Consider the following 13,548-nt stretch of genomic DNA (forward strand, 5'->3'; position numbering starts at 1 on the left):
GGGTACGGCGTACCCTTAAGAATTTAGCCGTGGGTACGCCGTACCCACACCGACGGTCCGCCGCACCTCGCCGCTCCCTCCCTCCGCTGCTCACCGCCTCTTCCCGACGTTCACCGCCGCACTGCCGCTGATGTGAGGGGAGGAGAGCGCAGCCTGCGCATCTCCTGCCCCTCAGTGTCTTCGTTTAATTCAGCGCTGCCCGTGAGCCAATCAGAGCTTTGATTGGCTCACGGATCGGCGCTGAATTGAACAGACACAGCCGCACCCGCCGCCCACCGGACACTGAGGACGCCTCCCCTCACACACAAGACAGCAGCGGTGAGCAGGGGAGCGCATACCTGGCACTGGGGGCATGTATATCTGGCAATGGGGGCATGTATACCTGGCACTGGGGGCATATCTGGCAAAGGGGGGACATGTGTATCTGGCACTGGGGGCATGTATACATGGCACTGGGGGCATATCTGGCACTGGGGGCATATCTGGCAAAGGGGGGACATGTGTATCTGGCACTGAGGGCATATCTGGCAATGGGGGCATGTATACCTGGCACCGAGGGCATATCTGGCACTGGGGGCATATCTGGCAAAGGGGGGACATGTGTATCTGGCACTGGGGGCAAATCTGGCACTGGGGGGCATATCTGGCACTGGGGGCATATGCGGCACTGCGGAAATATGTGTATCTGGCACTGGGGGGCATGTATATGTAGCACTGGGGGCATATCTGGCAATGGGGGGCATGTATATCTGGCACTGATGGGCATATCTGACACTGGGGGCATATCTGGCACTGGGGGCATATCTGGCAATGGGGGATATCTGGCACTGGGGGCATATCTGGCAATGGGGGGACATGTGTATCTGGCACTGGGGCATATCTGACACTGAGGGCATATCTGGCACTGGGGGGACATGTGTATCTGGCACTGGGGGGACATGTGTATCTGGCACTGGGGGAATTTCTGTATCTGGCACTGGGGGCATATCTGGCACTGGGGGGACATGTGTATCTGGCACTGGGGGCATTTCTGTATCTGGCACTGGGGGCATATCTGGCACTGTGGGTGCATTTCTGTATCTGGCACTGGGGGGCAATGTATATCTGACAGACTGGGGGCATTTTTGTATCTGGCACTGTGGGGCATTTGTGTATCTGGCACAGTGAAGCAATGTATATCTGGCACTGTGGGGCAATGTATATCTGGCAATGTGTATCTGGAACTGTGGGGCAATGTGTATCTGGCACTGTGGGGCAATGTATATCTGGCACTGTGGGGCAATGTGTATCTGGCACTGTGGGGCAATGTATATCTGGCACTGTGGGGCAATGTGTATCTGGCACTGTGAAGCAATTTGTATCTGGCACTCTGGGGGCATTTGTGTATCTGGCACAGTGAGGCAATGTATATCTGGCACTGTGGGACAATGTATATCTGGCACTGTGTAGCAATGTGTATCTGGCACTGTGGGGCAATGTGTATCTGGCACTGTGGGGCAATGTATATCTGGCACTGTGGGGCAACTTGTATCTGGCACTATTGGGGTCATATGTGTATCTGCCCCTCCCCCCGTATGTGTATCACGCCCCCATTTTCATTGGCCACGCCCTATGTGGCATTTGACCACACCCATTTTATACTGCGCGCGCACAGTACCCGTTAGACATTTTTTCTACTTGCACCACTGAGTTAAGATGAATATAACTGCGGGAGTTTGCGGACTGCTGTCCTGCCCACTTCAGGTGTCGCCCCCTAGGCACGTGCTTATGTGGCTACAAGTGCCAACGCAGCGAGTACACGTGAGTAAAGTGAGTGTGTGGGCATCTCATACCCCACTTAGTTCGGCACATAGCGAAAAGATTATGATACAATATTTTGTTTTTTTATTACTTTTTTGCTATATATTTTGTTATTTTTAATGTGTTACGTTTGGTTTCATTTACATAGACTTTGGGATGAAGACATAATATATAGCACTTTTGCAAGACAGTGATGACGAAGGACATTGATTCCTCCATCCCTGCCCATCTCCCCCACATTATAAAACTTGCATATGGAAGTGGTTTTAACATTACTATCAGGTCTATATAATGCATGTTGGAATTGCAGTCTAGTCGTAAAGACGGCAGTTTTCGACCTTTTTTGGTCGAATCAGAATTCGACATATTCAATGGTGCTGCCGTTTTTCTGACTTGTTGGAAAACACGTGGATTGGCGCCTTAGCCGCGGATCTACGTGTTTTGTCGGATTTGTGGCCAAATCCGACAGGCTTTGGCCCGTTTTCCTCAATGTGAATCTGACTTTAAAAAAAGTCAGAGTGGCATTGTCGAAAATGGGCAAAACCAGTCGGATGTGCCCGCAAATTGAATACTGCACTGTCGGATTCTCTCCCTCAGACAGGATCCGACATGCATTGAATAGACCTGTGTGTCAGCAAATGTGGCCCCTTCATGCCTTAAGAAGCTCAGCTGGGCTCATGAATTAGTTGCAGGTCTGTGACCCAGGTTTTATTAAGACTTTGGTGATTTGTACCGTGATATCCTTATAACGTACTGTACAGATCAAATCATACACTAAAAAACAGAACACCAGACCTGAAAAGTTCCTCAGGGACAGAACCTCTCTACTATAATTAAAGTTTTGTGTCTCAGTGGTGTTTCTAATGAAGTGAAGGCTTGGTATTGGTATAGGGCAACATTAAATATGGACAAAACCTAGTAACACGATGCTATAGGGAAGTGTAGGGTGATGAAGAAGAAGTCTATTCTTCCTCACTGGAGATGGCTCATGACATGGTCTCTTACCTGGCTTACAGCTTCTTGCTCTTTAGGACCATTATTGGTAGTAGCATCTTCATTCTCATCAGGGTCCTGTAGAGTAACAACAGAAGTTATTTACTAACAGCAACAGGTCCTCTATATAAATACCTACATTTACCAGGTGTATGCTATGAAGTGTATGGGGTAATATGGTCATGTACAGTGAATTCGTTTTACTACATTAAATAGCATGTGAAGACTTTTTAACATCTAAGAACATTTTAATATTTGTGGGAGTGGAACACAACTAAGCTAAGATTAAGAGGGTGATTGTACAGTTACAGATTGGGCCATGAAGGACCCACTCTTGAATGCCGTGGTAAATGCCCATGTTTACGGGTGTGGCTAGTCTCCAGAGGGGGTGTGGCCAGCTACCACATTGGTTTGCCTAACCATTAATGAGAGCATGATCTGGGCACCTGGCTAAATATATATAGTAAATACTGCTAGTGCTAATGCACCAGAATAACAGCAATGCACTGTAGATTATACACCATCGTCCTGTGCAGTATAAAGTAACATATGATGTGCGGTGGGGTGAGGCAGGTGAGGCAGATCCTTTCCTGTCATACTAACGTTTGTGCCAGAGTTTTGACTGTATAAAGTATATGAAAAATACAAAGAGTGGGGTAAATTTACTAAGGTGGGAGTTTTTTAGAACTGGTGATGTTGCCCATAGCAACCAATCAGATTCTACTTAACATTTGTCTAGCTGCTTCTAGAAGATAATAGATACAATCTGATTGGTTGCTAAGGGCAACATCACCAGTTCTAAAAATCTCCCACCTTAGTAAATTTACCCCAATATGTTTGAAATATCTTCTTTGTATTATTCTAATCATTTTTATAGCCAAGACTCTGGAGTAAAAAGTCTATGGCAGGGGAGGCAGTGCCTCACCTGAATATCTTTTCCGCACATCTCTGATCAAAACTCACCAAATTTCCAGGAGTTTATACTGCTGCAACTGTGTATAATGCCCAGATGAACCCTTTGGCTCATATATTGTGTGTAAATCTGGCTCTGGTGCTAAACAGTGCCTCCTGAGCCATTTAGCTCACCGCATGTCCCTAATATTATGTATAATGCAGTGACGTAACTACCGTGGGTGCCAGGGGTGCCATTGCTATGGGGCGCAGGCTGCTTTGAGGGCCCGCTGCTTCCCTTGCACCCAGGGCTGTCTTAACAGCAGTGTAGGCCTCTGAGCAAAGCAATGCACTGGGGCCCCTACCCATCCTCTAGCAGTAGGGGTGGGCAGTGCTATAAGCTGCAGCTTTCATGTCCCGTGTGTGCTAGGGGATGTTCTACCTTCCGCAATTTCTGCTAATTACTCCTTTACTGCACAGATGGTAGGGGATGGGAGAACAGTAAACTGTAGAAGGGGGCATTGAGCTGAATGAAGAGGCCCTGGTACATGACTTCCAGGGTGGTAGGGGGCGTTTAATACACAGGGGAGGGGTGGATAGTGGAGTGGGCTTAATATTCATCATTTCTGAAGGGCAGCTTGTTTGGAAGGGCATCTTGGTTGACTGCAGATACTGTATCTCTAGTCCTGGAAATAAATTTTTTTAGCTGTCTAGCCTAGCAGTGCTCAGTATGAATGGTAAAGCTTGAAGCAGGTGCCCGGTAAGGAATTCATATGCATGCCCATCATTCGGATTGCTGGTGGTCAGGAGACCGACAGCAACATCCCGATGGTGAGAATCCCGACAGTGGTTCAGTAAGCATACTTACCCACCCATACTACCTCTCTAACCCTAAACCTCCCTTCCCGCAGCCTAACCCTACCCCTAACCACCACCAGCCCCCCGGTAGCCTAACCCTCCCTCCTCGGTGGTGCCTAAACCTAACCTCCCTTCCCGCAGCCTATCCCTATTTCTCCCTCCTCTGCAGCCTAACCCTAGCCCTCCCCTGAGGTGCCGAAACCTAACCTTTCTGTCTCTCTCTCCCTCTCTCTGACACTTTCTCCCTGACCATCTCTCTTCCTCTCTCTCCCCCCCGATGCTGTCCCTCTCTCCCTGACACTGTCTCTCTCTCTCTCACTGATACTGTCTTTCTCTCTCCCTCTAGCCCTCTCCTTGTTACTCTCTTTCTCTCTCTCCCTGACTCTTTCTCTCTCCCTGACACCCTCTTTCTTTCTCATTCTATCTCTCCTTTGTCTCTCCCTCTTTCTCTCCCTGACACTCTCTTACTCTCTCTTGCTCTCCTCTTTCTCTCTCCCTCCCTGACGCTCTCTCTCTCTCTCTCTCTCTCTCTCTCTCTCACACTCCCTCTCTTTTTCCTCCCCCTTCACTCTCTGACACCCTCTCACTGATGCCCTCTATCTCTGCCCCCTCATCCAATTCTCTCTTTCTCCCTGACACCCACTCTCTCTCTTTCTCTCATTTTCCATGAAATCCACTCTCTCTACCTGACCCCCCCTCTCTCTTTCTCTCTCTCTCTCTCCCCCTGACACCTTTTTTGTCTCACCCTTCCCTCACTCTTTCTCTCCTGCTCCCCTAAGGGGCATTTTAATGAGAATGACAACGGTAGTGGTTGAGCGGCTTTCAAGATTTTGCAATGGGCCCATAAAGTTCTAGTTACGCCCTTGGTATAGTGTATAATTCATATGCACAGTCTGGAACCTGATCCCTAGAGGAGGAGATGAGCCCCCAGGCAGTAGAGAGGGATTTAGTCAAGAAAGCCATGAGCAGCAACCAGTATCAGGTTATGGGGCAGTGACGGGGTATTTCTGTGGGTGAAGTATGCTGTCAGAGTGGTAGTGTGAGGGGAATAACAGTGGGTAAAGAATAAGGGGGGTGGGGGGCTAAGGGGTCACATGGCTGGGTGCTGGATTTGAGAGGGCGCCAAGCAGGGCACCATGAAATCCGGCTTGGCCCCACAAGACTTCGTTCCAACAGGTGCAGGCTGCGGCGCCTACATGTGATGTACAAACTGAGTGCACCAGTCAAGCATCCGGCGTTGCTCATCTAGGCGAAAAATCCCGAAAAACAGGACAGCGTAACACACGCTCACTGCCCCCCACCTGGTAACCACGTCACATGGTCTGTACTGCACTGTCGTCATTATCCTTCACCTGCACCGGCCTTTCCCTTCTCTCCTAGCCCCCATGCCGCTAAGGACACCTAGAAAGAGCAGGGATGTAGGAGGAGGCGAACAAACAGTTATCTGCAGCACTACCTGCGCCGCACAGCAGCTGCAGGCACTGACTGCAGACATAGAAACATAGAATTTGACGTCAGGAGGAACCATAAGGCAGCAACAATAAAGAAAAAAAGAAGACTCAAGTGACACTGACTGGCTGCAGCTTCCATCATCATTGGCAGAGACAGTGGTAAGTGACAGTGTATCTTTTTCATTCTAATTAAATTCTTATATAAAATTGCTTTATTTTTTATTTATTACTCTCCCATCTCTCCTCTCTCTGTTCCCATCTCTTCTATCTCTCTCCCTCACCTCTCCCCCCCCCTCTCCTTTATCTCTCTCCCTCACCCCTCTCTCCTTCTCCTCTCTCTCCCCCTCTCCTCTATCTCTCGCCTTCTCCCTTTTCTGTCCCTATCTCTCAGCTCTCACCTCTCTCCCCGCTCTCCTCTATCTCTCTCCCTCACTCCTCTCTCCTCCTCTCTCTGTCCCCCTCTCTTCTATCTCTCTTTCTCCCTCACCTCTCTCGCCCCCTCTCCTCTATCTCTCTCCCTCACCCTCACCCTCTCTATTTCTCCTCTCTCTGTCTCCCTCTTTTCTATCACTCTCCCTCACCTCTTTCTCCCCCTCTCCTCTATCTCTCTCCTTCACCCCTCTCTCCTTCTCTTCTCTCTGCCCCCTCTCTTCTGTCTCTCTCCCTCACCCCTCTCTCCCCCTCTCCTCTATCTCTGTCTCTCACACCTGTCTACCATCTCTCCCTCTTTCCCCTTGCCCATCTCTCTCTCATTCACTCTCTCACCCTCTCTTCCCTGTGGGGTGGCCTAATGTTAATGATTTGTACTACTGTGTAGTGTTATGAGAATAAGGTTGCTCTACTGTGTGGCGTAGTTTGATTTGCTTTATTTATTTTTCATGTATTTTTAAATGTTAATGTTTTTTTATTTATATATTTATTTATGTATTTTTATTTTTTTTATTTTTTTTTTTGGGGGGGGCCTCCAAATTACTGCCTTGCCCAAGGTGCTAAACAAATAATTGATTTTCCTAATTGCGCAAGATGGTGATGCAGCTATGAGAAAAAGAAGGGATTCTTCACAACAATCCCAATGGTAGAAATACAATACAAGAATTTTTTCTCACATAAGCGCAGACACATACATAGCCTCTTAGTCTTTTATCCTGCTTCAGTAGAGGAAAGGCTGACACAACACTTGAGCTCCGATATGTTGGGAGATTCTCCGGCTGCAATGATCTCTTTAAAATGCCAGAGCCGTTTTGTAAGATGTCATCAGAAATGATGTTGGATCTCAAAAAGAAAGAGATTTCATAGTGCAATAATGCAAAGACCAGTTAAAAACCAGAATATTTAATTGCACTCACAATTTAGAAAACAGATAACAGCATATAACCATATCATATGGTAAACGTGATCACTGAGCCTGGGAATTCTGCAGGCATGCCTCTGAGGAAGGACCTGGATGTCCGAAAAGCTTTAGGCGTTGTGAGCTGTTACAAGTGGTACTGGTCGGGTGAGCTGCAAATGTTATCCTTCTGTGGAATAGTCCGGATTTGTTCCACTTAGAAGTTTCCATGCTAGCTGCAGAATTCCCAGGCTCAGTGATCACGTTTACCATATGATATGGTTATATGCTGTTATCTGTTTTCTAAATTGTGAGTGCAATTAAATATTCTGGTTTTTAACTGGTCTTTGCATTATTGCACTATGAAATCTCTTTCTTTTTGAGATCCAACATCATTTCTGATGACATCTTACAAAACGGCTCTGGCATTTTAAAGAGATCATTGCAGCCGGAGAATCTCCCAACATATCGGAGCTCAAGTGTTGTGTCAGCCTTTCCTCTACTGAAGCAGGATAAAAGACTAAGAGGCTATGTATGTGTCTGCGCTTATGTGAGAAAAAATTCTTGTATTGTATTTGCCCAAGGTGCTGAAAATCCTAGTTTTGGCCCTGCATTCAGGAATAATGGAGTGAGGAGCCTTGGTCTAGCTCTACTATTAGGCACCCCTGGAAGGCGCCACAGAATTCATCTAACACAAACTGAAGGATGTCTATGTATGCAGCCTCCTCCTTTTACACTGCTCTGGCAGCTGCTGCAGGTCTAGTCTAGTGCAGTCACCGCTATCAGGCTGTACCACATAGTGTCTCAGCGCTTTCTCCGTGTTGACAAGTGTAACATAGAGTCATGGAAAGGCACATAGGAGGTGGATGTAACTATGGCTCCACCACAGCCACTCCTCATAGCCCTGATGCGCCTCCTCCATGCCCCTGGATCCCGCCTCTCCAGCAGCAAGCAGCACCCAGCAGTGTCGCTGTAATGCTGCTGCCGCTTGTAAGGGGAACCATGCCAATTACGAGGGAAAACAAGGAAACAACTTTTAGGTAAGTAACCCATCGGGGCTTCTGTGGGACCACAGACAGTACAGATCTTACAGTCCGATGGGTGATTTGCACTTGTAAAAAAAATATTGTATCTCGGCACTCAGCAAAAAATGTGAAATTGGCTTCAGTGACCTATACAATTCCTAGCATGCCAGCTAGCGTGTATACGTGGGCAGAAAGAATGGTCGTCACTCAAGGATTTGAAAGTGAAAAGGAGATTTATGGTAAGAACTTACCTTTGTTAAATCTCTTTTTGCGAGGTACACTGGGTTCCACAGGGATAACATCGGGGTGTAGAGTAGGATCTTGACCCAAGGCACCAACAGGCTAAAAGCTTTGACTGTTCCCAAGATGCTCAGCACCGCCTCCTCTATAACCCCGCCTCCATGCACAAGAGCTCAGTTTTGTTAACCAGTCCAATGCAGTAGCAGGTAAAAGAGACGACAACCGTTAGTAGCCACGTACCCAACATAGTCACGACAGGAGAAGGTATCAGCGGCTAAAGCCATACAAACCCAAAGAAGCTAAGTGCGTCAAGGTGGGCGCCCTGTGGAACCCAGTGTACCTTGCAGAAAGAGATTTAACAACGGTAAGTTCTTACCATAAATCTCCTTTTCTGCAGCGGGGTACACTGGGTTCCACAGGGATAACATCGGGGATGTCCTAAAGCAGTTCCTCATGGGGTGGGAAGCACTGTAGCGGGCACAAGAACCCGGCGTCCAAAGGAAGCATCCTGGGAGACGGAAGTATCAAAGGCATAGAACCTAATGAACGTGTTCACCGAGGACCACGTAGCCGCCTTGCACAATTGCTCAAGGGTTGCACCACGGCGGGCTGCCCAAAAAGGTCCAACAGACCGAGTAGAATGGGCTTTGATGGTATAAGGAGCTGGAAGAGCAGCCTGTACATAAGCTTGTGCAATCACCATTCTAATCCATCTGGCCAAGGCCTGCTTATTCACAGGCCAGCCACGTTTGTGAAAACCAAAAAGTACAAAGAGAGAATCAGACTTCCTAACGGTAGCTGTCCTCTTCACATAGATACGGAGAGCACGTACCACATCCAAAGACCGCTCTTTGGAGTACAAGTCAGTAGAGATAAAGGCTGGAACCACAATCTCTTGGTTAAGGTGGAAAGAATACACCACCTGACCTTAGGTAGATAACCAGGCCGTGTCCTAAGAACCGCCTGGTCACGATGAAAATTCAGAAAAGGTGACCAACAGGATAAGGCACCCAAGTCTGAAACCCATCTAGCAGAGGCAATAGCCAGCAGAAACAAGACTTTAAGAGTAAGCCTCTTAAGGTCCACAGACTCAAGAGGTTCAAATGGAGACTCTTACAAGGCCTCCAGAAGCACCAACAAATCCCAAGGAGCCACAGGTGGGACATAGGGAGGTTGAATCCGTAGAACACCCTGAGTGAATGTATGAACATCAGGCAGAGTCACAATTTTTCTCTGAAATCATACCGACAAGGCCGAAATATGAACCTTCAGGGAGGCCAGACGAAGGCCTAAGTCCAGGCCCTGTTGCAGGAAAGCCAACAGCTTGGCTGTACTAAACTTGTAAATGTCATGATTGTTAGATGCGCACCAAGCAAAGTAAGAATTCCAGACCCTATGATAAATCCGAGCAGAAGCCGGTTTACGGGCCTTCAACATAGTTTGAATGACTGCCACAGAAAATCCTTTGGCCCTCAGAACTGAAGCTTCAAGAGCCATGCCGTCAAAGCCAGCCAGGTCAAATCCTGGTATACACAAGGGCCCTGAACGAGGAGGTCGGGACGTTGTGGAAGTAGAAGAGGACGCTCTAACGAGAGACCCTGTAGGTCTGAGAACCAATGCCGTCTGGGCCACGCTGGAGCGATCATAAGTAGGATCCCTCCTTCTTGCTTGAACTTCCTTATTACTCTGGGCAGGAGTGACACCGGAGGGAACACATACGGCAGCCAAAAGTTCCATGGAATTGCCAGTGCATCCACGAGCGCTATTTGAGGATCCCTTGTCCTTGCGCCGCAGACCGGTACCTTGTGATTGTGTCGAGACGCCATCTTGTCTACGTCTGGTAGGCCCCACTTGTCCACTAGGAGTTGAAATACTTCTGGATGGAGGCTCCACTCTCCGGCGTGAACGTCCTGATGACTGAGGAAGTCCGCTTCCCAGTTGAGGACCCCCGGAATGAACACTGTCAATATGGCTGGCAGATGGCGTTCCGCCCACTGAAGAATCCTGGACACTTCCTTCATTGCCATGCGGCTTCAAGTGCCGCCTGGATGATTTATGTATGCCACCGTGGTGGCGTTGTCCAACTGTACTTGAACAGGCCTGTTCTGCATCAGATGCTGGGCCAGGTTCAGAGCATTGAACACCGCCCGCAATTCCAGAATGTTTATCCGGAGGAGAGACTCCTCCCTGGTCCACCAACCCTAAAGAGAATGTTGCTCCAACACCGCGCCCCAACCCCTCAGACTGGCATCCGTTGTCAGGAGGACCCAGTTGGAGATCCAGAAGGGATGACCCCTGCTCAATCGTTGGTCCTGTAGCCACCAGCTCAGTGCCAGACGAACCTCTTGAGACAAGGAGATCATTTGAGACCTGTTCCGGTGAGGCAGGCCGTCCCACTTGGCAAGAATCATCTTCTGAAGAGGGCGGGAATGAAATTGAGCATACTCTACCAAGTCGAAAGCTGACACCATGAGGCAGCCAAAAGTTCCATGGAACTTGAAACGACACTCGCGGGTGAGAGTGTAAGCATCGAATCCTGTCCTGAAGGTTCAGGACCTTCTCCTGTGACAAGTACAACCGCTGGTTGTAAGTGTCCAACAATGCCCCCAGGTGCACCATGCTCTAAGCAGGGACCAGGGAAGATTTCTTCCAGTTGATGAGCCACCCGTGGACTTGCAGAAACTGGACTGTCAGATCCAGATGATGGAGGAGAACTTCTGGGGAATTTGCCAGGATCAACAAGTCGTCAAGATATGGTAGGATCCTGACACCCTGACGGCGAAGCAAGGCTGTCATCACCGCCATGACTTTGGTGAAGACTCACAGAACCATGATCAATCCAAAAGGGAAGGCCCGGAATTGATAATGTAGGTTGCCAATAGCAAATCGCAGGTATTGCTGATGCGACATGGTAATAGGAATATGGAGGTAAGCATCCTGTATATCCAGGGAGACCATATAGTCCCCGGGCTCCAAAGCCAGAACAATGGAGCGAAGAGTTTCCATACGAAACTTGGAGACCCTCACAAATTTGTTCAAAGAATTGAGGTTGAGAATGGGCCGGAAGGAACCATTCAGTTTCGGGACTAGGAACAGCGGTGAATAGTACCCCCTGCCTCTTTGATCCAGAGGCACCGGCACTACCACTCCTGTGTCCAGGAGGGACTGTACCACCAAATGAAGAGTTTTTTCCTTTACCTGATCTGAAGGGATGTTTGCCAGGCAAAATTGATGAGGGAGACGTTTCTTGAAGGATATGGCGTATCTGTGAGTGACGACTTCCCTTACCCAGGCGTCTAAAGTGGTCTTCAACCATACTTGAGTAAACCATAGAAGTCGGCCTCCCACCCTGGAATCCACCAGGGGGAGGCCCGCCCCATCATGCAGCAGGCTTGTCTGATTTGGAAGCAGGCTGACGGGCAGCCCAGGCACGTTTAGGTTTGGGCTTATTGGTTTTGGAAGTGCGAGCCTGTTTCGGGTGCGCCTGACCCTTTGCTTTACCTGGAGGTCGAAAGGAACGAAAGAAAGTACTCTTAACCTTCGGAGCCGAAGGAGCAGTAATAGGTAGACAGGCCGTCTTAGCGGAAGCTAAATCAGCAACAATCTTGTTGAGATCTTCACCAAAAAGGATGTTCCCCTTAAAGGGGAGCACCTCCAAGGTTTTCTTAGAGTCCAGATCCACAAACAAGGACCGTAACCAGAGAATCCGGCGAGCCAGAATGGACATAGTAGAATCCTTGGCCGCCAGAACACTGGCATCAGAAGCCGCCTCCTTAATGTAATGAGAGGCTGTGACAATATACGAAAGACATTGTCTAGCATTATCAGAAAAATTGGACGGCAGCTCTGCTTCCACCTCCTGAGCCCACGCTTCAATAGCTTCTGCAGCCCAAGTAGCCGCAATAGAGGGCCGATGCACAGCTCCCGCAAGGGTATAAATAGACTTTAAGCAACCCTCCACACGCTTATCCGTTGGTTCCTTCAGAGAAGTAACGGTAGTGACAGGCAGAGTAGAGGACACCACCAGCCAAGCGACTTGCGAATCCAAGTATTGGCATTTCCCAATTTTTACTTAACTCCACAAGGAGGGGGTAGCGAGCTAGTATCTTCTTGTGAGGTGTGAATTTCTTTCCTGGATTCTCCCAGGATTCCTGACGTATATCAACCAAATGGTCAGCATGAGGCAAAATTAATTTGGTAACCTTCTGACATTTGAATCTGTCAGGTTTCTTGGAGACAACAACAGGTTCTGGGTCATCATCAATTTGAAGAATCAGCCTGATAGCCTCTAATAGGTCAGGAATATCTACCAGTGAAACAGACTCCCCATCAGAAGCATCTGGATCAGTGTCTGAGGGGTTAGTAAACACGCCATCCTCATTGGATGAAGTATCTGAAACATGAGTGGATTGTGAGGAAGTAATGGCCTGCTTAGAGGACCCCTTGGTCTTAGGCGGGCCAGGGTTAGATTTTTGTTTAGTCAATGAGTGATTCAATTGTTGTAACTGTGTGGACAGGAGATCTGCCCATGGCGGATTAACCGCAGGGACGATATGTGGCTGAAAAGGCACGTGAGGTCCCATAGGGGGCGTAAGTCTAATTACCAGCGTAGTCAGTAAATTAGAGAAAGTAGCCCAAGGCGGGTGTCGTGATGTGCCCCCGTTGCTACAGACTGATTGGGGTGTAAGGAACCCCCAAAACCTGAACCCTCCGCTGCTATATTTTCCTCTAATGCATCTGTGGCATCACCACCGCGTATTGCGGGGTCAGCCACAGAACCATAACCCCAAACAAACAGTAGCAGCGCTGATTAAATTACTAACACATAGGGATTGAGTGATAAAACTTTCTATTTAATATAATGGCAATCTTAAGCCTGTTAAAACAAATATACACAGCTCATGAACTAAAATGTTAAAATGGGTCTCAATTTTGAATTGCCTCTGATAAGCAGTCCGTTCCT

The 13,548-nt window shown here is 48.3% G+C and overlaps 1 pseudogene; it reads right to left on the reverse strand.

The window, feature by feature from the left end:
- LOC134968639 (PRKC apoptosis WT1 regulator protein-like) overlaps positions 1-13,548 on the reverse strand; it is a 157,006-nt pseudogene that overhangs the window by 86,086 nt on the left and 57,372 nt on the right.

This window comes from Pseudophryne corroboree, chromosome 11 (genome assembly GCF_028390025.1).
Source record: "Pseudophryne corroboree isolate aPseCor3 chromosome 11, aPseCor3.hap2, whole genome shotgun sequence".
NCBI lineage: Eukaryota > Metazoa > Chordata > Amphibia > Anura > Myobatrachidae > Pseudophryne > Pseudophryne corroboree.